At 45.5% G+C, this 26344-nt stretch overlaps 1 protein-coding gene across 1 annotated transcript in view; it reads right to left on the bottom strand.

Annotated features, from left to right (window-relative positions):
• LOC142661484 (NXPE family member 1-like) overlaps positions 1-26045 on the bottom strand; it is a 310202-nt gene extending 284157 nt beyond the window's left edge. The window contains exon 1 of the mRNA XM_075838885.1: positions 25912-26045. The gene's annotated coding sequence lies outside the window, so the exon portion shown is untranslated. The remainder of the gene's footprint in view (positions 1-25911) is intronic.
• Between the last annotated feature and the right edge of the window lie 299 nt (positions 26046-26344).

The following is a 26344-nucleotide window of genomic DNA, read 5'->3' on the forward strand; positions in this document are numbered from 1 at the left end:
GGATACGTGGCACCAGGTAAATAATCCAGAAACCACTGTCACCTTCTCATTCATCTCAAGGAGCGGAGCTGGAGGTGCTTGCTGAGGCTTGTAATCTGGCAGAAGGTAAGATGGCCGACATTTACACTGACTCTAGGTACGCTTTTGGCATCGCCCACAATTATGGGCCCATTGGGGGGGGCGTGGCTGACTCCTGCCGCGAGCAGTCGCATGCTGTGAGAGCTCCGTCCCGGCTTCAGTGTTTCTGCACTAATCCTGCCGTAAAACTACCCGCAAATACTCCTTGAACTTGGGGCAATCGCAGGCATAGTAGAGGAGAGCTCAAAATGAGTAAGACACGCCTCAAAGAGTTCGCCAGATTTAGTAGCCATCATGGCGCCGTTGCTCCTGGACAGCAGCATGACGAGTTGGACCCTTAGGGAGATGAGGATCTGGAACCATCACTAAAACAAGTCACAGCACAGCTCCTGACTGCTATACGTGAGTCTACTACTTCTCTTACTGGGAAAATAGATGAGGTTAAGGTGGACCTTGGTTTGATGCGTCAGGATCTCCAGAAACTAAGAGATCGGGTTCGTGATACCGAAACACGGATCTCGCAAATAGAGGATGATTCTGCCCCTGTGGCGCGACAAATCGGGGCCCTGGAAAGGGCAGCAGACGCATGGGCACAAAGATCGGATGATCTCGAGAATAGGATGCGCAGGAATAATGTTCGTATCCTGGGCCTGCCAGAGCGGGCTGAAGGCAAGGACCCAGGGACATTTATGGAGCAATGGCTCAAAGATACGCTGCCTGACGCTACACTATCTGTGGCTTATGCGGTTGAACGAGCACATCGCGTTCCCGCCAGACCACCACCGCCAGGAGCCATGCCTAGGCCTATGTTGGTTCGTTTACTCAGCAGCAAGGATAGAGACGCCATTTTGAGAGCTGCGCGCCAAAAGGGCCAGATCAATCACAACACCGCTACGGTCACGATTTTTCCAGATTTCTCGGCAGCACTCCAGAAAGCTCGTGCTACATTTGTGGGCGTTAAACGACGGTTGAGAGATCTTCAGATTCAATACTCCATGGTCTTCCCAGCACGGCTCCGAGTTGTACATCATGATAAATCTATCTTTTTCAATACTCCGGGAGAGGCTGACGAATGGCTGAACAGCCGAAATAACCCAGGCCCCAGACCATGATTGCGGTTTTGTTATCCGACACCTAGAATCGTGGACACGGAGACTCGGTGACTTTTGTGGAGCTGCGGTTTGCTTTTGGAACTTTTGTTTTTCCTTTCCTCTTGACGCTGATCCAGGTTGCTGCTTTGTGGTATAATATCGGTATATCTGATATGCTTTCATTGAATGTACACTCTCTCTAACCACTGTATTTTACTTTGCTCATATTGTTGTTACTGGATTGGGATACTGGATTTTCCTTGAAAGGGTTGCTAGTCCGCCCTGGGGCGACTTGTTACTCCATATTATTGCGGGTCCTTATATGACGGGTTGTATGCCTGTCTTGTGTGGGTTGGAGACGCTGGAGGGGGGAGGATGGAGCAATAGTCTGTGCGGAGTTTCCAGTCTCACACAGACTACCCCCGTGATTCAGAAGGGATATATTCCCCTAGTTCGGAAGATTTTCTTGATAGGGAGACTGAGTTCCCCCTCCGCTTATTGTTGTTTTGTTAAATCTTCAACTTTTGTATTTTAAGGATCGTTCATTTAACGGTGCATGATGTCTCTAAGTGTTATGTCTTGGAATGTGCGGGGATTGGGAGAGCCACGTAAACGCAATCAAATCTTTTCTCAGATCAGAGCAAGAGGTCCACAAATAATATGTTTGCAAGAAACGCACTTAATGTCAGACACTATTAAATTTATGAGGAAACCATGGATACAATGGTCAGCACACTCCACGCACTCCTCATATTCCAGGGGGGTCTCCTTACTAGTTCATAAGTCCCTGAGGTGGGAGCCAGGAGTTATGCAAAGAGACCCAGATGGGAGATATATTTTTGTACATGCCTGGATAGAGAGCCATCCTTTTGTTATCCTGGGCATTTATATTCCCCCGACACAATCCCTAGCGGTACTATATGAGGCAGCCAACTTTGCGTCAGAGTATCCCCAAGCTACGGTCCTCTGCATGGGAGACTATAATACTGTAGCAAATCCTACATTGGACAGATTTCGCCCGGATGTGGGGACAGATCCCCCTGGTGTAGCTAAACCCCTTCCTCTCTTGCTATTTCTGGAAGAGGTGGGATGGCATGATCTTTGGAGGTATATGTGGCCGGATGTTCTAGAATATACCTGTTATACCCCGGGGAGAAATGCACTGTCCCGGATTGACTACATTTGCGGTAATGTGCGCGCGTGTTCAATGATCTCATCTGTAGAACATTTACCCCGGGTGTTTTCTGATCACTCCCCTATGATGATAAAATTGAACACGTCCCAGAGAAGAAGCCATATCTGTAGGAAAATACACCCATTTTGGTTAACTCAATTTACCCAGCAGGATCGCATTCCTGATCAAATTCACATTTACACACAGGGCAATGGAAATGGTACGAACCACTCAGCTTATTGGGATGCATTAAAAGCCTACTTGAGGGGCTGTCTCCAGTCCTCCATTTCTTATATTAAAAAGGAATCGGTTAAAAGGGAACAGGTACTAGCTAACTCCTGCAAGGTACTAGAAGCCACTTATGTCTTGGACCCATCGGAAAATAATAGGGTTAGCTGGTTACGGGCGGGAAGACAATACTTAATGTATCTGACGGAAAAAAGCAAGCGTAAAATGTTCTTTGCAAACCAGAAGTACTTTGAACAGGGAAACCAATCCAGCAGCCTGTTAGCACATCTCATCCACCAGAATACTTCCTCCCCAGCTATTTTGAAAATTAGAAGCCCTAATGGTGTTATTCTCACTGCTACGTCAGATATACTGTCTGCATTTTCTGATTTTTACAAAGACTTATATGTCTCTAGAACTACGGAAACTGCAGAAGAGTTGCAGGCATATTGTGAATCTATCACCTGCCCCTCTATAACTAATGAACAGAGTCTCCTACTTGATGGCATGATCACGATAGAAGAGCTGACTGAGGCAGTGAAGGATATGTCTAAGGGGAAAGCCTCGGGGCCGGATGGCATACCTTTGGAAGTTTATTTGAGATACCAAGAGCAGTTACTCCCAGAACTCCTTCATACCTACCATAAATCCTTGTTAGAGGGGTCCCTCCCCGACTCCTTCTATGAAGCCACAGTAGTGGTGATGCTTAAACCAGATAAAGATCCCCTGGATTGTTCTTCCTACAGGCCCATAGCATTACTTAACGTAGATTATAACATTTTAACGAAGGTATTGGCAAATAGACTTAATGGTATTATGCCCTCTCTCATCCACCCTGACCAGGCTGGGTTTATACAGGGGAGAAGTACATCAGACAACCTACGCAGAGTCCAAATTGTTTCTCAGATTGCATCGCGACAGGGTGCGGACTGGGCCTTGGCATCTTTGGATGCAGCAAAGGCCTTTGACTCTATTGAATGGCCATATTTACTCCATGCTCTGCGTAGGTTTGGATTTGGTCCTGTGTTTTGTCAGTGGGTCTCTTTATTGTATCTACATCCCAGAGCGGCAGTGTTCTTGAACGGACAGCTCTCTCCATACTTTGATTTGGCTCGTGGTACCAGACAGGGGTGTCCGCTTTCACCTTTATTATTTGCAATCGCTGTAGAACCCTTAGCTATTCTACTAAGATCTGATGTGATATACTGGGGCATACCCCTAAACTCTGCGGAACACCGAGTGGCACTATATGCCGACGACCTGTTGCTATTTATGTCATCTCCTGATGAGTCCCTAGATGTAGCAATGACCATAATTGATAGGTTTGGAGATTTTTCTGGACTGTCCATTAATTGGGCCAAGTCGTGTCTGATGTACTTTTCCCCGCGCAGAAATGGTAGGGTGGGTTCATTGGTGGGTGGTTTAAGGGTGGTTTCTAGATTTAAGTATTTGGGAATTCAAATCACGAGATTAGACGCTGACATGGTACAAGCAAATGTTGCTCCCCTAATTCCGATGTTTCGAGATAAATTTAAGATCTGGTCGGGACTACCTCTATCCATAGCAGGACGTATTAACCTTATCAAAATGGTGGTTCAGCCTAAATGTCTTTATATTCTGCAACACATATTTGTATATATCCCAAGGTCATTTTTCCAGGAAATGGAATCGCAACTAATTAAATTCATATGGGGATCTTCTAGATCTAAGTTACAGCTAGCAAAATTGCAACGACCCAGAGATTTAGGGGGAATGGCCCTCTCTGATTTATATTTATACTATCTAGCGGGCCAGCTCAAGTATATGGCCGCCTGGGTGTCACCTGACGTACCAGAGGGATTGGAACTATGTCTGGCAAACTATTTGGATATTCCTAAACTCTGGCCTGTATTAGAACCCTCACTTCCCCTTAGTAGGAAATCTTTACCGATACATAGGGTTGCTCGCAATGTCTGGTCGGCAGCACTTAAGATCTCAGGAGAGGACCAAATAATAGCGGAAACACTACTATGGCAGAATGTGGCACTAGATAAGTTATTCTCCTCACAGGATGATACATTTTGGTCGACACTGGGGGTGAATACGGTGGGAGATTTATTTGTGAATAATGTGATGCTGTCCTTTACTCAAGTGGAGGAAACCTATCAAGCTCCAAGACGAGCTTTCTATAAGTATTTGCAATTGCGCCATTCACTGCTGACTCAGTATAGGGGGAGAGCAACACCTATTTCCACTTATCCCTTGATTGGGGTTATTAGATCACAGGGCCCCGGAGGGTTAATTTCCTCCATCTATTCTTATCTTATACATGCGAAGGCAAATAAAGCAGCTCTACCAGCAATGGGCAGGTGGCAGACCTTGATCCCATCCCTAGATGAGGATTCCAGATTGGATCTATTAGAGTCACAAAGATTTGTTTCTCCTGCTATTAACAATAAGATTATACAGCTCTACATCATACAAGAGTTATCTTACCCCGGTCCGTCTTTATAAAATGGGTAGACGGCCTAATCCCAGGTGTCACAGGTGTCGCTATGAACCGGCTGATTTTCATCACATGATATGGGAATGTCCTTTACTTCAAGTTTTCTGGACTGAAGTTACTGACCTGTTATCCCGGGTATTGGAAGTCCCAGTTAGACTGGAACCAGGAATTTGCCTATTTGGATTGGTGGAGGATGGGATGTATACTATTCCAACATGTACGTGCCTTCGGGAGACGTTATTTATGGCTAGGAAGGCTATTGCTATTAGGTGGATGAATCCTCGGACTCCTACTAAATCTATGTGGATAGAACTGATTAATTCTATGATACCTTATGAACGAATTGTTTATGTTAATAGAAGATGCCCTGATAAATTTCATCGGGTGTGGGATCAATGGTGTAACTCTGAGCTCACATCCTACTCCAACAATGCTTTATCTAGGGCTCTTAGAGCGGTCCCCAATTAAGGTGTTTTGTAAAAGGGGGGGGGGAAAGGTTACCTCTCCTATCTGTTTGGGTAATGTATAGTTTAAGATGGGGTGCGACATTATAGATACCTTAGGTCGCTTAGATGGAATCGGGATTTGCGGGCTCTCTGTCTTCTGCATATGGTGATATATTATTGCTTCTAAGAAAATATGGAACATCGTGCACTATGAACGATTGTGAAAGGTTTAGATGCTATGTTTTAGTTTGATTCATGTTTAAATTTGAGGTTGATTGTAATGCCATGCATTGCTGACATGATATTGTAACACGCACTTTTGTATTAATGTTGGGCATGTCCGCTGTGCGGGGGCCCAGATATGTCTTTTATCATGGTGTTTATGTATCGCCTTCAATAAAACGAGTTTAAAAAAAAATAATTATGGGCCCATTGGTAGTAGGAACTATATTGGATCATCGGGTAATCCAATTGAGAGAGCAAGAGAAAACAGAACTGACAACAAGAGTATGTGCAGCCAGGTGTCAGTAAATTGGCTTTTCCCTGGATACAATAACGCCACCACTAGGTTTGTAGCAGTCGGCATGATGTGCACACTGCATGACATAGGTAAAACAGCAAAGGTACCTATGAAAAGTGCAGCCCGGCCAGATTACCCGTCCCAGCGACTGCAGAACATACAACTACCCGAGGTAGAAGTGTATGAGTATGTGCTTGTGTGTGTAGACCTGTTCTCAGGGGGGTATCTTCCCCACTGCAGACATTGTGTGTAAGTGACAGGGGAACAGTGTTATCCCAAGTATTGAACTGGTGTTTGTACAATGATAAGATGTCAGCAGTTCTCCAGATGTTATTCCAAAGTTAGTTTGTTTAACCCCTTCCTGACATTTGCCGTATGGGTACGCCATGGAAAGCATTGACTTCCCGCATTTTGCCGAGCCCATACGCCAAATGTATCTTACAGCTGACATCCGGCTGTAACGGCGTGGACCGAAATTAGCTTCGATCCCCGCCATTAACCCCTTAAGTGCAGCGCTCAAACGTGAGTGCTGTACTTAAGGTGTTTGCAGTTCATCGGAACCCCAGCAATAAAATTGCCGGGTTCTGGTGGCTGCAATAACAACCGGAGGCCTAATACTGGCCTCCCGGTCTGCCTAGCACGGAAGCCGGTCAAGATCCGCCCGGCGGCAGAGCCTGATCGTCTTCCTTAGCCTGCCTGCAAGATGGCGCTGGCTCAGGAGCTGATCCGGGGTCATCAGCGGTGGAAGTCAGCTGTATGTTACAGCTGACATCCACCTGTAACGGCAGGAAACGGAGCTAGCTCCGATCCCTGCCATTAACCCCTTCGATGCAGCAATCGAAAGCAATTGCTGCATCGTAGCGGTTACTAGCAGATCGCCAGCCCTGACAGGCAATCAGGACTGGCGACTGCTGTTATGGCAACAGGAGATACAATGGTCTCCTGCTCTGCCATTACGGAAGCCGATTAGGCCCCACCGGGAGGCGAAGCCTAATCGGCTTGCTGTCAGTGAATAACTGACAGATCTAATACATTACACTACGTAGGTAGTGCAATGAATTAGAAAAAAATAAATCTGACAGCAGGACCTTCAAGTCCCCTAGTGGGACTTGAGAAAAAGTGTAAAAAAAAGTATAAAAAAAAGTGAAAAAAATAAAAGTTTTAAAACAATAAAAGTTTCAAGTAATAAAATAAAACACAATCCCCCTTTTACACTTATCAAGTCCTTTATTATTGAAAAAAAATAATAAACCATACGTATTTGGTATTGCCGCGACCATAACGACCTGAGGTATCAAAATATGATATTATTTATAGCATGCGGTGAACAGCGCAAAAAAAAACGTAAAAAACTATACTAGAGTTTCTGTTTTTTGTTCACTTTGCCCTATAAATATAGGAATAAAAAGTGATCAAAAAGTCGCACATATTCCAAAAATAGTACCTATAAAAACGTTAGCTCGTCTCGCAAAAAACAAGCCCTCATATAGCTCCGTCGACAAAAAAATGAAAAAGTTATGCTTCTCACAACTTGGTGACAGAAAAAACATTATTTTTACAAAAGTAGTTTTATTGTGCAAAAAGTTGTAAAACATAAAAAAGTCCTATAAAATAGGTATCGCCGGAATCGTACTGACCCGCAGAATAAAGTTAACGTGTAATTTATAACGCATGGTCAACGCTGTATAAAAAAAACGAAATTAAACTATGCCAGAATTGCGTTTTTTTGTTTACCTGGCCTACCAAAAAATAGGATAAAAGGTGATCATAAAGTCGCATGTACCCCAAAATGGTACCAATAATAACTACAGCTTGTCCCGCAAAAAACAGCCCTCATACCACTACGTCTATGAAAAAATTAAATTAGTTATGGCTCCAATAAGTCAGGAAATAAAAAATATGCAGTTGTGCCCAAGGGGAACATTTCTTCTGTTTGAAGAGGCAATTTATCAAGGACCTAAAATTAGGGAACCAGGAAAGGGAGGGCCCAAACATATCCGCTGGAGCGACGGTGCCCGTATTATACCAGGACAACAGTTTCCCAGCAAAATTCCCCAAACTGCAAAGGTGCGGAGTGTGGACCAAAAGGGGGATAAGAAAGGACGCCATATATCAGTGCAACACCGGCCTGTGCAGAAAGGATTGCCTCACAGCGTAACACACATCTTTGGATTATTTTATTGTTTTTTTTACCCCATTATTATATCACCTGACTATGCCCCTTATATACTCCGCCCGGCTTACATGTACCCCCACATTATAAATGAAAACACCAGCAATATTCAAACAAATCTACTACCAAGCAAAATCCACTCTCCAAAAGCCAAATGGCGCTCCCTCAGCTCTGAACCCTACAGTGTGCCTAAACAGCAGTTTACTTTCACATATATGGCATCGTCATACCCGGGAGAACCCTTTTAACAATTTTTGGGGTGTGTGTCTCCAGTGGCATAAGCTGGGCATGACATATTTGCCACTGAATTGGCATATCTAGGGAAAAATATAAATTTTTTTATTTGCACCATCCGCAGTGCATTCATTTATGGAAAAGACCTGTGGGGTGAAATGCTCACTACACCCCTTAACAAATGCCTTGAGGGGTGTAGTTTCCAAATGGGGTCACTTCTCAGGGGTTTCTTTTTATTATTTCACATCTGAGCCTCTGCAGTTGTGAACCAATACTTTGTAAATCGCCAAATTAGGCCTCAATATGACATGGTACGCTTTCACTCCTGAGCCTGGTCGAATGTCCAGGCAAAAGATTAGCGCCCCATGTAGGGTGTTTCTAAAACCAGGAATCACAGCATAATAATAAGAGGGCTGTCTTGTTATGGTGGCACAAGCTGGGCACCACATATTGGCATATCTATGGAAAAAAAATCCCATTTTCACTCTGCAACATCGAGTTCACACTAATTTCTACAAAACACCTGCAGGGTTAAAATGCTTACTACACCCCTAGGTAAAGGCATTGTGAGGTGTAGTTTCCAAAATTGGGTCACTTCTGGGTGGTTTCCATTGTTTTGGGCCCACAGGCACCCAGAAACCAATCCAGCAACATCTGCACTCCAAATGGCAGTCCTTCCCTTCTGAGCCCTGCCGTTTGCCCAAACAGCATTTTATGACCACATATGGGGTATTGCCGTACTCGGGAGAAATTGCTTTACAAATGTTGGGTTCTTTTTTTCCTTTATTTGTTGAGAAAATAAAAAAAATTGCGCTAAAGCTACATCTTATTGAAGAAAAAGGATTGTTTTTATTTTCACTGCCCAATCCTAACTAAAAAGGTGTGGAAACCAATGGAGAAAATGTCCGCTGTGGATTTACGCAGCGGACTGGTCGCAGCGGAATTCCAGAGCAATTCCGCTATGTCTGGCCATGCCCTAAGGGCACGGCCAGACGTGGGAGAGTTTTTCCGCAGCAAATGTTGGTGCAGATTTGGGGCAATTAGGCAACTTATCTGCACCAACATTTGCATATTTGACAGGTAATTCAGACGTTGCAGAAAAGACAGTGGACTTGCCACAGATTTCAGTTTTGGCATTGCAAAGGCTGAAATATGCAGTGAAATTCTGCTTCTTCTCTGCAACAGACAGTGCATGCTGCGGAGGGAAAATTCTGCACTGCAGCCTATGGTCCGCAGGTGAGTTTTCCGCAACGTCTGAAACTAACTTGCCTAAAAATGTATTGAAACAAATGTAACATGATACTTCTCAACTATAATCCATTCTTGTGGTACTCTCAGGTCGTGTCTTAGTGACATATTATTATCTATTTTGATGTGACAAAGATGTGTCATTATGTGGAACTGTCTGTTTACAAAGTTTGATATCCAATGTTTCCTAAGTTGTCATAGTTCTAGCTGTATTGTTAAACCATTTAAAACTTTAATAAAAACTATTGAAACAGAAAAAGTAAGTATTCCCTGGAATTCTGCATTGGTTAAATGGGGAGGGGAAGGGGGGTAAAAACATTGTGGTAATCATGGCCTTAGGGGCTACAAACTGATAGAGATAACTTGATTTTTTTCAAACGGCCATAGCTCGTCTTTAAGTCTATTGTGTTATTTTACTTAAATCCACTGTGTTCTTACTGAAAACATTTAGGGCAGATATAGTAAGTTGGCAGATTCTTGGCAGTTATTTGAAGAAAATCCAAGTGTAACCAATTTCTGCAGCAACAACAAAATACCATTTCTTCTAAGGAGGTATAGTGCCATGACAGTTTTCAGTCAGACATTTAAGACCATGTGCTATGGGCATCCATACGGCTCCTCAAATAATCCATTAATGGTCTTTCAGAAAGTTCTGTATTATGGTTAATTTTTTTTAAAGACCTATACATTTTACCAAAACGGACAGTTTATAACGTTTGAAGACTTTTTGTGAACAGCAGCATAATTTATGTTGAGCTACATTTATACCTATCCACACTCTAGCATGATCACTAATAATATTGGTGTATTCCTTTCCAGAAATGATGGTATATGCATTTAAAATTATGTGAACCCCACAGTCATAGGTACTGCTTTGATGCACAGCATCCTCACACAGTAAAGTACTCAACGCACTTGTGTTACATGGTAAATCACCCAACTGGCCGCATGCAACAGCAATTAATAGAAGAAAATAAATGCTTCTTTGCGCTCTTTCCATGTTTTTGCCTGAGTCAAGAATGACAATTTCTTTTGTTTTAAATACAGTGAGAGATAGATTATATTAAAAAAAAATAAGAAAATCACATTGTCAAAATTATATATATTTATTTGCATTGTGCACAGAGAAATAAGTATTTGATCCCCTACCAACCATTAAGAGTTCAGCCTCCTCCAGACCAGTTACACCCTCCAAATTAACTTGGTGCCTGCATTAAAGACAGCTGTCTTACATGGTCACCTGTATAAAAGACTCCTGTCCACAGACTCAATTAATCAGTCTGACTCTAACCTCTACAACATGGGCAAGACCAAAGAGCTTTCTAAGGATGTCAGGGACAAGATCATAGACCTGCACAAGGCTGGAATGGGCTACAAAACCATAAGTAAGAGGCTGGGTGAGGAGACAACTGTTGGTGCAATAGTAAGAAAATGGAAGACATACAAAATGACTGTCAATCGACATCGATCTGGGGCTCCATGCAAAATCTCACCTCGTGGGGTATCCTTGATCCTGAGGAAGGTGAGAGCTCAGCCGAAAACTACACGGGGGGAACTTGTTAATGATCTCAAGGCAGCTGGGACCACAGTCACCAAGAAAACCATTGGTAACACATTACGCCGTAATGGATTAAAATCCTGCAGTGCCCGCAAGGTCCCCCTGCTCAAGAAGGCACATGTACAGGCCCGTCTGAAGTTTGCAAATGAACATCTGGATGATTCTGAGAGTGATTGGGAGAAGGTGCTGTGGTCAGATGAGACTAAAATTGAGCTCTTTGGCATTAACTCAACTCGCCGTTTTTGGAGGAAGAGAAATGCTGCCTATGACCCAAAGAACACCGTACCCACTGTCAAGTATGGAGGTGGAAACATTATGTTTTGGGGGTGTTTCTCTGCTAAGGGCACAGGACTACTTCACCGCATCAATGGGAGAATGGATGGAGCCATGTACTGTCAAATCCTGAGTGACAACCTCCTTCCCTCCACCAGGACATTAAAAATGGCTCGTGGCTGGGTCTTCCAGCACGACAATGACCCGAAACATACAGCCAAGGCAACAAAGGAGTGGCTCAAAAAGAAGCACATTAAGGTCATGGAGTGGCCTAGCCAGTCTCCAGACCTTAATCCCATCGAAAACTTATGGAGGGAGCTGATGATCCGAGTTGCCAAGCGACAGCCTCGAAATCTTAATGATTTACAGATGATCTGCAAAGAGGAGTGGGCCAAAATTCCATCTAACATGTGTGCCAACCTCATCATCAACTACTAAAAATGTCTGACTGCTGTGCGTGCCAACAAGGGTTTTGCCACCAAGTATTAAGTCTTGTTTGCCAAAGGGATCAAATACTTATTTCTCTGTGGACAATGCAAATAAATATATATAATTTTCACAATGTGATTTTTTTAAATTTTTTTTATATAATCTATCTCTCACTGGTAAAATTAACCTAGCCTAAAAATTCTAGACTGTTCATGTCTTTGACAGTGGGCAAACTTACAAAATCAGCAAGGGATCAAATACTTATTTCCTCCACTGTATAACCACTCCTAAGCACCAGTGTGGACCATTTCCATATACATCTGTGTTAAATGGAACAATGAAAATATCTTTATTTAGGGCGTGGTTGTTTCCCAAGAAACTGTAGAATAGACGACTACACCCTCTCACAATGCTCTGATAAATGTATACTGAACACAATAAGATTTTTTCTATATACTTACATTTGCATATGAAGTTCATAATGGCTTCCTCTATAACTTCTCCACAAAGCCATGCAAGTGGTTCAAGGGTTTGTTTTAAGTGATCCTTAAAGGGAATGTGACGCTAAAAACAATTAGTGTATATGTGATTAAACATTGTTCCAATTTTTTTAATTTTTTTCACGAGTCAGGAAATATTATAAATTAGATTCTAAATTATAATATTTCCCAGTGCTGGTCACTAGATGGAGCAATTCCCAAAATTGCAGCATTGCATGTGGTAAAGCAACCACATTGCTTTATGCTGCAAAATTTGAGAAAACTCACTCGCTCTAGTGAGCTCTCAGAATCCCCCCTCCTTTATCCTGGCTAGTGCCGGGAGAAACGAGGGGATTGAACGGTCAAACCTCCTACACTGTGTGTCGACATTTTTTGAGCTAACACACAGTGTAGTAGGTTTACATACACTAGTAAACACAGTAAAACACTTACATACACAGAAATAACTTACCTGCTCCAGTCGCCGCTGCTCCCTCCGGTCCGTCCGCTCCGTCTGCTACCGCCGCTCCAAGTGCAGAAGTCCGGAAGCCGCGACCGGAAGTAGTAATCTTACTGTCCGGCCGCGACTTCCGGTCTACAGGAAAATGGCGCCGGACGGCGCACATTTCAACTTGGACTGTGTGGGAGCGGCGCATGCGCCGTTCCCACACAGACGGCGTACACCATAGTGGATGGAACGGGCCCCGTTCGCATTCACTATGGGACTGTAGCTGCCGTATTCCATGTCTGTATGTGTCGTTAATCGACACATACAGAAATGGAAAAAAAAATGGCAGCCCCCATAGGGAAGAAAAAGTTCAAAAATAAAAAAAAGTAAAACACAAACACACAAATAAATATAAACGTTTTTAATAAAACACTAAAATCAAACTGATGTAAAGATTTTTTTTTCCGTGACACTGTTCCTTTATGGTCTTCAAGAAGATTAAGGTTTTCCTTTTCGGGTTTTACATTCCACGGTTCAACTTTCACAGTCTTTAGTTTTGGTGTTGAATGTTTTGGGAACAAAGTATATTCCATGATATTTGTAGAAAATGAATCATTGTTCATTTGTACTTGTTTCCTCAAATTTTCTTTGAGAAACAGTGGTGTGTCGTGAATCTGGAGCTGGTAAAATTATAGTCATAATCATCAAGCCTTGGCTTCTTCCTTCCTGATTTTTTGCCTCTACCTCGCTTTTTCTTTAACCCGTTAATGACCGCCGATAAGCCTTTTCACGGCGGTCATTAATGGGCTTTATTCTACAGCGCCGCCATTCTACGGCGCTGCTGTAGAATAAAGTAAACAGAGCAGGGAGCTGTCAAATCTCCCTGCTCTCAGCTGCCGGGTGAGATCGATATTAGTATCGATCTCACCCTTTTAAACCTTCAGATGCGGTGCACAATAGCGTGCACCGCATCTGAATGGTTTTGGAGAGAGGGCGGGAGCTCCCTCTCTCTCCCACCGACACCCGGCAATAAAATCGCCGAGTGTCAGTGTCTTCTATGGCAGCCGGGGGACTAATAAAGGCCCCCAGGTCTGCCTGGAGCGAATGCCTGCTAGATCATGCCGCAGGCATGACCTAGCAGATGCCTGTCCGTTTTAAACGGACAGGCAGTAATACACTGCAATACAAAAGTATTGCAGTGTATTACAATAGCGATCGGAGGATAGTGAAGTCCCCTAGTGGGACTAGTATAAAAGTAAAAAAAGTTTAATAAAGTTAATTTAAAAAAAAAGTGAAAAAATAAATTAAAAAAACCCACTTTTTCCCCTTACAAAATGCTTTACTATTAAAAAAACTACAATAAAGCAAAAAAGTTACACATATTTGGTATCGCCGCGTCCGTAACGACCCCGACTATAAAGCTGTTACATTATTTAACCCGCACTGTGAACGCCGTAAAAAATAAAATAAAAAACAATGGAAAAATTGCTGTTTTCTTTTAATCCTGACTTAAAAAAAATGTGATAAAAAGTGATCAAAAAGTCGCATCTACTCCAAAATGGTACCAATAAAAACTGCAAGTCGTCCCGCAAAAAACAAGACCTTATACAGCTATGCCGACGCTAAAATAAAAAAGTTACAGTTCTTCGAATGTGACAATGGAAAAATTAAAAAAATGGCTTGGACATTAGGGCCCAGAATGCAAGCAGGGGGAAGGGGTTAAAAGGGAACTCAAGGAGTATGTATGTTTGTCATTCTTTTCATTAAGTCCAACAGACATTATGGCTGCAATAATCTGGTAGCATTTGCCAGTACTGACACTGGAGCACATTGGTTCTGGTGCAGGTATTACAGCTTGTACTTTAGGGCCCTTGAAGTCTCTGACTGTAAAAGTAGATGACTGAGCACAAAGAGAAACACCTCCAGAATTAACAATTATTCCAGCTAATGATTTCTGTGTCATTCTGTAATTGTTTCCTTTTATCTACAGTGAAAACAGAAGCTGGAGCTTTGCCTTTAATAGCTTCAACAATTTTTTCAAGTTCATAAATCTTTGGAAATTCTATATCACTGCAGTGCTTAAGGAAATGTGAAAACTGTTCTTTCACATGGTATTGCCCCATGTTACAATATGCTCGCTGAAATTCAAAAAGATAAAAACATTGCATGTGGTACATTGTAAGTACTAGTGCATCCACAGGTAATTCTTTCCATTCAGTTTCTTCTTTCACCATTTTGTCGAAGCTTTCACTAATGTTTGATGTTGCTGTACAATCTTTTTGAAATACAGCAAACTGATCAGTAAAGAAATTGGTTGAGTGTTTTGGATAAAGTGCTCTTGAATTGGTGATCAAAGTACATTTTAAATGCTTTGCTCCACATTTTGCTGTATTGCTCATATTTTTGGTGGAAGTCCTCAGCAGAATTGGAATTAATAAGCTGAATCATATGATCCCTAAGGACCTTTAGATCGTCTTTCTTGCCACCATGATTTTGAATCCATGTAGCAACATCTCTTAAAGGAACAGTGTCACCAACATTTTTTTTTTTATATCAGTTTTATGTTAGGGTTTTATTAAAAACGTTTATATTTATTTGTGTGTTTGTGTGCTACTTTTTTCTATTTTTACACTTTTTCTTCCCTATGGGGGCTGCCATTTTTTTTTCCATTTCTGTATGTGTCGATTAACGACACATACAGACATGGAATACGGCAGCTCCAGTCCCATAGGGACTGCGAACGGGGCCCGTTCCATCCACTATGGTGTACGCCGTGTGTGTGGGAACGGCGCATGCGCCGCTCCCACACAGTCCGATTTGAAATGCGCGCCGTCCGGCGCCATTTTCCTGTTGACCGGAAGTCGCGGCCGGGCAGTAAGATTACTACTTCCGGTCGCGGCTTCCGGACTTGTGCACATGGAGCAGCGGCAGCAGACGGAGCGGATGGACCGGAGGGAGCGGCGGCGACTGGAGCAGGTAAGTGATTTCTATGTATGTTCGTGTTTCAGTGTGTTTTACTAGTGTATGTAAACCTTCTACACTGTGTGTTAGCTCAAAAAATGGCGACACACAGTGTAGGAGGTTAGACCGTTCAAACCCCTCGTTTCTCCCGGCACTAGCCAGGATAAAGGAGGGGGGGATTCTGAGAGCTCACCAGAGCGAGGGATTTTTTCCCAATTTTGCAGCATAAAGCAATGTGGTTGCTTTACCACATGCAATGCTGCAATTTTGGGAATTGCTCCATCTAGTGACCAGTGCTGGGAAATATTATAAATTGAATCCAATTTATAATATTTCCTGACTCGTGAAAAAAATAAAAAAAATTAGAACAATGTTTAATCACCTACACACTAATTGTTTAACTAAAAAAAAAAAAAACATGTTTAGCTGGCAACACATTCCCTTTAATATGTGATTAACACAGTGCACATTTTTTATTTGAGGAAAGTTTTTCTCCAGTGCGCTTATAATTCCTGGTTCTCTATCGGTAACAAGGGGCACAAATGTTATATTTGTGCAGTTCAGCTTGTTGAGAATTTCATTTAAAAAATATTCATGATCCTTCATGATTTTTTTTACATGAAGAAGGAATGCAACAGGGAATATTGGATCACTTACCAGTGCTACATTTCTCATAACTAATGGAGACAGATAAAAGTCTCCAATGTTGAAAGTTGTATCATATGATAGCAACTGTGGTAAAGTAGGATCTTGACAGGAAAAATCAATAAGGCTGGATTCACACGAGCATGTTCGGTCCGTAAAGGACGGAATGTATTTCGGCCGCAAGTCCCGGACCAAACACACTGCAGGGAGCCGGGCTCCTAGCATCATAATAATGTATGATGCTAGGACTCCCTGCCTCTCCGTGGAACTACTGTCCTGTACTGAAAACATGATTACAGTACGGGACAGTTGTCCCGCAGCGAGGCAGGGACTCCTAGCGTCGTACATAACTATGATGCTAGGAGCCCGGCTCCCTGCAGTGTGTTCGGTCCGGGACTTGCGGCCGAAATACGTTCCGTCATTTACGGACCGAACATGTGAATCCAGCCTAAGTGTGCAAGCCTCTTTGATTATGTCAGGATGACCAAACAATACAGTAAGTTCTGGAAACATTTGAATTCTAATAACAAATGACTCCAATTGGTTACAAAGCTCAAGTAGACAAAAGATTTAATCATTACTCATTTTTCTCTCCTGATTTATTTTGAAGCCCAAACTTTTAACTTGTTTTAGATCACATGGTAAAGCCAGAGGAATATGTTGGTTGTCAGATTGTGACATATTTGTTAACAAACTGGTATATGTCTTTTTATAATCCTTTGATTTAAAAAAAAATAATTGGCAGCAGTGAACTGCTTTCATTGTAGGAATAAAGGGTCGCTGGGAAAACTTCCGATTACCATGGGCTGAGGGCCTATGTAGTTTTTCATCACCAAATAGTGAATGTCATACAGGCCTCATGCACACGAACGTATTTTTTTCCTCCCGTAAATACTGGCGTAAATACGGGTCCTTGGTCACACGTATTCTACCCGTATTTCACCAGTATTTACGGACCCGTGCCCGTAAATACGGGTCCGGTGTCACCAGTATTCCACCTGTATTTACGGGCACGTTTTCGCTGCAAAATTGCACTGTAGTAATCGGCTGCCCTCCTCTCTATCAGTGCAGGATAGAGAGAAGGGGCAGCTCTTTCCGCAGTAAAAGAAATTCATACTTACCCGGCCGCTGTCTTGGTGATGCGTCCCTCTTTCGACATCCAGCCCGACCTCCCTGGATGACGCGGCATTCCATGTGACCGCTGAAGCCTGTGATTGGCTGCAGCGGTTACATGGGCTGAAACTTCATCCCAGGAGGCCGGACGCAGGGAGTTCTGGGTAAGTATGAACGTCTTACAGGTTGATCTATATTGTGATCGGTAGTCACTGTCCAAGGTGCTGAAAGAGTTACTGCCGATCGTTTAACTCTTTCAGCACCCTGGACATTGTCTATCCCCCAACGTCACCTAGCAACGTTCCCGTAATTACGGGTGCACACACGTAGCCACCCGTAATTACGGGAGCCCATAGACTTCTTTGGGCCTGCCCGTGACGTTATTACGGCCTGAAATAGGACATTTTCTATATTTTTCAACGGCACGGGCACCTTCCAGTAAGCCCGTAATTACAGGCGTTTTTACGTTCGTGTGCATGAGGCCTAATCTGTTGATCTCTGTTGATTCCCTTAGATAATATTCATGTTTCTTGAAACCAGACAAGGTTTCTTTTTTTCACTCCATCAGGATTTTTAAGGTAGTAGTATTGTTTAATAACAGTAGGCAAGTGTTTAATCTGGGATGCCACATGAACGTGAACGTTTGCAAACCCATCTATACTGATCATACTTGAAATCCATTTAATGTGCCCTTTCCAGAAGAGGCCGTACTGAAAGAAGAAAAAAAAGGAATAAGGGAAGGCCTCCATGACTAAAATAGATGGGAGGGACACAGAGTTGGCTGGCCTATGAGAGGAAAGGGGGGGGGGGACAGCAGGAGGGCTTGAGTGAGAAGGGGTGGGGATTGAAGGGGATGTACCTGTTTCCTGTTTGTGCTCTCCCTCTCTTCGCCAGGACACAGAAGCAGGAACATGTTTGTTACCCCTGCTGCGTCTGATGAGGAGGCTATGGAGCTGTTGCGGGCCGCGGCAGCCTCTCAGGGTCCTGGATGGCTCGGAGCACGAGTAGCGACGCTGCTGCAGGGACAATCGGGCGCTCCGGTCCAGGAGCGAGCAGAGTCGGCTGGAGCAAGCGGGGAGCGCTCTGTCATGCCGGTGGTCGCGGGGCTGCTGGAGCAGGCCGAGGTACAGGACCGGCGTACCAGGGGGTCGGGCAGGAGAAGAGGAGAGCCCGTTTCCCCCATGACTCAGGCCAGGGCTGGCACTCCCGGCGTGACGCGCAGCACGAGGCGCTCGCGCCCGCCCGCAAGGCTGAGTCCTGAAGACATCCCGCGGGCGCGGCGGCGCAAGAGGAGCCCATCAGTGGACCCTGCAGGCCAGACACCAGGGCGGCCTGCCGCTGCTCTTTCGTCTGGTCCTGGGAGGAATCCCAAAACGCGGCAGCGCCCGGCGGCAGCGGCAAGGAGGACGCGGCCTTCACTTCCGGTCACATCCTCTCCTTCTTCAGCACGTGGCGGAAGGGCAACGGCGACCCTGCATGGTGATGTGCCAGCCAGAGGGTCGGCTCATGGTGTCGTCGAGGTGGAAACGAACAGAGGTCGCAGGATGAGGTCGGTGGTTGGAGTGCCAGGGACGGAACAGCTTGGAGCTGGTTCAGCGGGACGGATGAGGCATGAACTGGACCTCGGCCAATTGGATGATGCGATGTCACCCCCCCTTTACTCAGATGAAAATCGGAATTCCCCGTGCACACATTGCCAATGCGGACAGCGCCAGAGGGAGTCCGGAGCATTGGAGGACGGTGAGCGGCGGGCCTCTCCACGTGGACATGGGGGTCCGGCTGACGGGTTCACAGCCCCTGGGCAGCCTGGTGAGTTGACACCTACGTTACCATTTCCAGCTTTATTGATGTCGGGTATCGGTGTAGAGGGTGTCGAGGCGGTGGGCGTCACGGCGGAGTCGGGGGTCCCGTCGCTACAGGCGGGTGCGGGGGATAGTTTGGCGGAGTTAGTGGGATGTTTAAAAGTGTTAGTGGGGCGGCTAGGTGGTTCCCCTTCCCAAGAATCGTCAGGTGTGGCGCCGGCCGCGGTGTGGGGGGGCAGTGTTGGAAGCGCTCCGGTTCGTCAAAACGGTGGGGGGTTGAATGCCGGGGCAGCGGTGGCAGTGGCGGCGGCGGTTCAAACAGACTCGCCAAAGGAGGTTGATAGGGTGCGTCTTGATGATCGTGCGCGCGGGGAGGTTTATGTTTGTTATGAGGGCCCGTTAGGGGCGCATTTAAAGCAGGAGGTAAAGGAAAGGATTTGGAAGGACGAGTATGTGGAGATTTTTTCCTTGCTTCCGCTGGAGAAGTTTAATTTAGATAAGGTGAAGCGGGATGAAACAAAAAAGGATGAGGAAGAAAAGAGACGGTACAGGTTGATTCCAAAAACGTTCGTCAATTGGATGCAGGCTTTTGCAATTTTGGCGAGCGTTATTGGGGAAAAGGCGCCAGATAATTGTTCCGGCTTGTTTTGTTATTTGGATGCGGTGGGGGAGGCGCATCGGGTTTATGGGGGCCAGGCCTGGCTTCGTTACGATGAGCAGTTTCGGCAGAGGAAAGCGGTGCGGCCGAATATACGGTGGGACCATAAGGACATAGCCTTATGGTTGAAAGTGACGGCACTTTATAAGCAGGGGCAGTCCTTTCCCGGGAGCGGGAATGCAGCAGGAACTTCCGGCGGGGGTAGTCAGGCCTCAGGTTCAAAATTTGGGACGTGTTGGCAGTTCAATGAGGGGCAGTGCAAATTTGGAGCGACGTGTAAATTCAAGCATGCGTGTTCACATTGCAGCGGGCAGTCACATGGAGCGTCTAAATGTTTTAAGAAGGGTAAACGACAAGGGGGAGCCAGCGGTGCGTCTGGTTATGGGGGAGACTCCGGTGAAACTCATAAAGATGGCCCCCTTTCTAAGTAGGTACCCCAATAAGGAGGGGGCGCGGTTGATTAGTTTAGGTTTTGGTTACGGTTTCGTTATTCCGCCCCCTTTGCATGAGGTCCCTTTCACGCAGCGCAACCTTAAGTCGGCATATCAGCATGCGGGGGTAGTCTCGGAAAAAATCCGGAAGGAGATTGATCTGGGCAGAATGGCGGGCCCCTTTAGCACGATCCCAGTTCCAGGTTTGGTGGTGTCACCGTTAGGGGTGGTTCCAAAACGAGAAGGTAACAAATTCCGGCTTATTCAGCATTTGTCCTTCCCGAAGGGGGCGTCGGTTAACGATGGCATTGATCAGGATCTCTGTTCTGTGGTCTACACGTTGTTTGATGCGGCGGTAGCGTTGGTACGTGGTTACGGAAGAGGGGCTCTGATGGCAAAAACTGATATTCAAGCGGCGTTTCGTTTGTTGCCGGTTCATCCGGACAGCCAGAGGTTTTTGGGATGTTATTGGGAAGGGGATTATTACATTGATCGATGCCTTCCCATGGGTTGTTCGTTGTCGTGCGCGTACTTTGAGGTGTTTAGTTCTTTTTTGGAATGGGTAGTCAGGGAGGTCGCGGGGGTGGAATCAGTTATTCACTATCTCGACGATTTCTTGTGCGTTGGCCCGTCGTGTTCGGGGGTTTGCGCAAATTTGTTGGAGACGGTCAATTGGGTGTCAAGGGAGTTCGGTGTACCCTTGGCTGTGGAAAAAACTGAGGGTCCGGTGACGACCATTTGTTTTTTGGGAATTACTATCGACTCCGTAGCAATGGAGTGCAGATTGCCGGAGGATAAGTTGGGGGATTTGCGGTTGGTAGTGGAGCGAGCGTGTCGGATTAGGAAAATTACGCTACGTGAATTGCAGTCCTTATTGGGGAAGTTGAATTTTGCCTGCCGCATCATGCCGATGGGCAGGGTTTTTTGTCGGCGGTTGGCAGCGGCGACGGCGGGGGTTCGGGAACCCCATCATTTCATTCGTCTGGCTGCAGAGCACAGGGAAGATTTACAGGTCTGGCTCCATTTTCTGGCACAGTATAATGGGCGCTCTCTTTGGATGTCCCGGGCATTAGATAGCTTCGATTTGGAATTGTTCACTGACGCGTCTGGGGCGGTGGGGTTCGGGGCGTTCTTTAAAGGTCAATGGTGCGCGGGAAAATGGCCGGTTGCATGGGTGGAGGCGGGACTGACGCGTAACTTGGCCCTACTCGAACTGTTTCCCATCGTGGTGGCGGTCACCATTTGGGGAGACAGGTTCCGGGACAAAAAAGTGCGTTTTCATTGCGACAATTTGGGGGTGGTGATGGCTATAAATAATACTTCGGCGTCGTCCCCTCCAGTGGTTCGCTTGTTGCGTCAGTTGGTGCTTTCCTGTTTGAGTTTAAATGCATGGGTGGTGGCGGTGCATGTTCCCGGGGTAGAGAATTGTATTGCTGACGCGCTTTCTCGCTCGCAGTGGGATCGTTTCCGGCAGCTGGTCCCGGACGCGGAGTTAACAGGGGTGGACTGTCCCAGTCATCTGTGGGAGCTGGTATCCAGGCGGCAGGTGCATTGATTAAACGTTCACTGGCCAGTGCGACGTGGTCGTCGTATGCGGTTGGATGGAGGCAATGGGAGGAGTGGGTGAGATCTTTGGGAGATGTGTGCTCGGATGATGATAGGATGGTGGCCTTGCTGTTTTGGTTGGGGGATGCGTTCGCCCGGGGTTGCACGGTCGCTAAGGTTAATCGCTTCGTGGCGGCCATTGCTTTCGGTTGTAAGTTACGGGGGTTGGCAGATATCACGAAGCGGTTTTTGGTGGGCCAGGCATTGAAAGGGCTGAGACGGGGTGTAGTCGTGAGGGATAAGAGGCGTCCCGTGTCATTTCAATTGTTGTGTTCCCTGGAGGTGGTGGTGCGGCAGGTGTGTCGTTCAGAGTATGAGAGCAAGCTTTTCCGGTTGGCTTTTGCGTTAGCCTTTTTTGGAGCTTTTCGGGTAGGGGAATTGGTTTCCCCCAGTTCGGTGAGAGCGGGGGGCTTGTTGCAGGATAATGTCGATTTGTATGAAGACAGGGTGGAGATAGTGTTGCGAAGGTCCAAAACGGACCAAGGAGGGGCAGGACGTCGAGTGGTTTTGCTGGCGGTCCCAAAGAATCCGGTTTGTCCAGTGTTGTGTGTCAAGGAGTACTTGGCAGGTTTAGATCTCTCAGACGGGCCGTTGCTGCGGCACGAGGATGGCTCGTTTCTGTCGCGGTATCAGTTTATTTTGGTTTTCAGAAAGTGTCTGGTGGCTAGCGGGGTGTAGGCAGAGCAATACTCGTCTCATTCTTTCCGTATAGGGGCAGCGACGGAGGCGGTGAGATGGGGTTTAGATGATGAAGGCGTGCAGCGGATAGGGCGTTGGGAGTCGGCGCGTTTCCGTTCTTATGTGCGCTTGAACATGTTGTGATATATTGATGTATAGCATGTTCCGGGTGCGTGCGTTTCCGCCTGAGTATTAATGGTACGCGGCAGCAAGAGGTGGTGCGTGTATGTTCTTCATTTGTTTTGCAGGCCGTGACTCATGGTGTGGATTATGGGACATTCTTTTGTGTACTGGGGTGCCCTTCGCGCGGATGTACGGCCGGACGGTCGACAGCTCAGGATTCCGCGGGACGCGGCGGTTGTGAGGTGGATGGGTATACGGGGAATGACATGGAACAGGGTATTGCCCGAGTTTCACAATTTTGTACTGCTTGACAGGGCGCCGGAGGTACTGGTGTTGCATGTGGGAGGCAACGATTTGGGTATACGCCCTTTCCGGGAGTTGGTACGGGACGTCAAGCATGATTTGCTCTGCTTATGGGCAACTTATCCTAAATTGGTGACGGTGTGGTCTGAGATGGTCCCTAGGAAGAACTGGCGGATGGCCCGTTCTGTGGGAAAAATTAACAAGGCTCGCATTAAGGCTAATAGGGCCATATCGAGCTTCGTGACGCGTAATGGTGGGGTTGCGGTGCGCCACTGGGATCTGGAGGCTGGGACAGGCAGCTACTGGAGAGAGGACGGTGTGCACCTCAATGAGGTGGGGATGGATATGTGGAGTCTGGCTTTGACCGATGGAATTGAGCGAGTGGTGGGAGTGTGGAGGAGCTCGCAGGCGTGAGGTGGTCAAGGCCTGTTTCGCTTTGGCGGGGGGGAGTCCTTGAAGTAGGTCGTAAAAAGTGGTGGGGGGGAATGCATCACGGGATGCACCCCCAATTGGTCGGCTTCTTAGGGTGTTACCCCTTTTGAAAGCTGGGTTATATATATTTATATATATATGGTGGTCATCTGCAAAAAGGTAATTTGGTGCTCCTGGGCCGGGTTACGGCTGGGGGTAAGGTATTTGTGGGCAGATGGCCAAAATTAAGTATCGGTGGCTTCAAGGACTTGCCCCTGTCATTCTGGTTGGTTTATAATGTTATGACCCTGATAGGGTCGCAGTGGGTTATTTGTTGTTATGATGTATCCCCTTTTTTGGGGATTCAAAAATTATGGTATTTAAAGTTATTGTTATTTAAATAATAAACGGCTGCTGTGGCCATTAAAATCCAACTCTGTTTCAGTGTCTGCTTTGGGAGGGTAGATTTACATAAGGGGAGAAGCGACTCGACTTATTTGAGTCAAGAAGAGGCCGTACTGAAAGAAGAAAAAAAAGGAATAAGGGAAGGCCTCCATGACTAAAATAGATGGGAGGGACACAGAGTTGGCTGGCCTATGAGAGGAAAGGGGGGGGGGGGACAGCAGGAGGGCTTGAGTGAGAAGGGGTGGGGATTGAAGGGGATGTACCTGTTTCCTGTTTGTGCTCTCCCTCTCTTCGCCAGGACACAGAAGCAGGAACATGTTCCCGCCCGCCCGCCCTGATGTGGATCGGTTGACCGCGGCAAAAGGTTGCTGCGGATGGTGGTTCTTCTCGTCAAAGTTTATTTGCTTATTGACATTTGTCTTTGGGGGAGGTTAAATATTGTCATTGCAGCTGCGGGGGGGAGTCCTTGAAGTAGGTCGTAAAAAGTGGTGGGGGGGAATGCATCACGGGATGCACCCCCAATTGGTCGGCTTCTTAGGGTGTTACCCCTTTTGAAAGCTGGGTTATATATATTTATATATATATGGTGGTCATCTGCAAAAAGGTAATTTGGTGCTCCTGGGCCGGGTTACGGCTGGGGGTAAGGTATTTGTGGGCAGATGGCCAAAATTAAGTATCGGTGGCTTCAAGGACTTGCCCCTGTCATTCTGGTTGGTTTATAATGTTATGACCCTGATAGGGTCGCAGTGGGTTATTTGTTGTTATGATGTATCCCCTTTTTTGGGGATTCAAAAATTATGGTATTTAAAGTTATTGTTATTTAAATAATAAACGGCTGCTGTGGCCATTAAAATCCAACTCTGTTTCAGTGTCTGCTTTGGGAGGGTAGATTTACATAAGGGGAGAAGCGACTCGACTTATTTGAGTCATGTGATTGTGAGCAGTACACATGCACTTCTCCTTTAGGCAATACAGGAGGCATTGAAATAACTTTTGTTTAATTTAGTTCTATCATGTTAAGAAGATTGAACACTTTATCAAATGCTAATTGCTCATGCACCGCAGTCATATATGTGGTAAATTCATTTGGCATTTTTGTGCTTTCTATGATCTTTTCCTAGATGAGCTTTTCAGAGAGCAGTGTACTCTGGTAGCTCCTCCTGACTTGTGCTTCAGCAAAGGCTGTCACATGACTCAGAACTGATACATTTCTATGCGTGTTACATGATGCAGGAGCACACAGGGGTCACGTAATGAAGATGCAGGTTGAATGCAATATCTGAAAACTGGAAGTATTAAGCCTGTCAACTTTTAGGTAGATTTTAGAAAGTAAAAATTTATAAAACAACAATTCAACTGAATATAAAATACATATATGCTGTGCCAATTTGTCAGCATAGTCTGGAGAAGCAATATATATTCTAATATAATGTACTAAACAGTGAAATGGCAGAGTGTGAGGGTTTCAAAATAAAAACCACAGCTGTTATCTACATTACAGTGCCAATCAGATTATGTAGGTGATAGGGCACTTATAATCTGGTGACAGAGCCTCTTTATATCTGCACATTCTGTACCAAAGGTCAGCATAGAACATTGAGATAAGATAGATGAGAAAACTTTTTTTCCACACAAGAACAAAGCTAGTATGAATATAAATATAGTATAAGTATATATATATATATATATATATATATATATATATATATATATATATACTGTTCATTCCAGGTATATCAAGCACAGGAATTTCCAAAAGCGTCTGTTTATATGGAATTTTTGTTTATTTTTTTTCTTTATTCTTTTTAGTACGTCCCATATATATATATACACACACACATACATACGCGACACATACAGTACACACATTACACACTACATACATACAGTACACACTACACATTACATTTACCTTTTGTGCAGGTAGTTGCCTATATGGATCTTTTCTCGCTATGCAGGGAGACTCCAGAGAAAATCAGGAAGAGGTGGTGAGTCCATAGCAGGATTTCCCCTCAGCCTCTCCATGCTGGCAGCAGTGCAGTGCAGACATGCTGCTCGCCGCCCTCTCCGTCCCGACACTGAGCAGGATCGCATTACAGTAGCGACAGAAGAGTGGAGAGCACGGGGAAGTCAGGGGGGGGGGGGGGGTTATTAAAGTGCCACAGGAGAGATGTTCTCTTACGGAGGTAGCACATCTTGCAGCTGCTAATAAGTGGTGAAAACGTCGGCCAGCAGCTCAGTAATGCCGCCCCCTCTGAGACCCTGCAGGGAGTCGCTTGAGGCCAGAGGCTCAACTCGCCTCATGGTAGGTGCGGCCCTGTATGTACCCCTACTGTTCCCTACTC

The sequence above is a fragment of the Rhinoderma darwinii genome, chromosome 10, assembly GCF_050947455.1.
Source record: "Rhinoderma darwinii isolate aRhiDar2 chromosome 10, aRhiDar2.hap1, whole genome shotgun sequence".
Taxonomy (NCBI): Eukaryota; Metazoa; Chordata; class Amphibia; order Anura; family Rhinodermatidae; genus Rhinoderma; species Rhinoderma darwinii.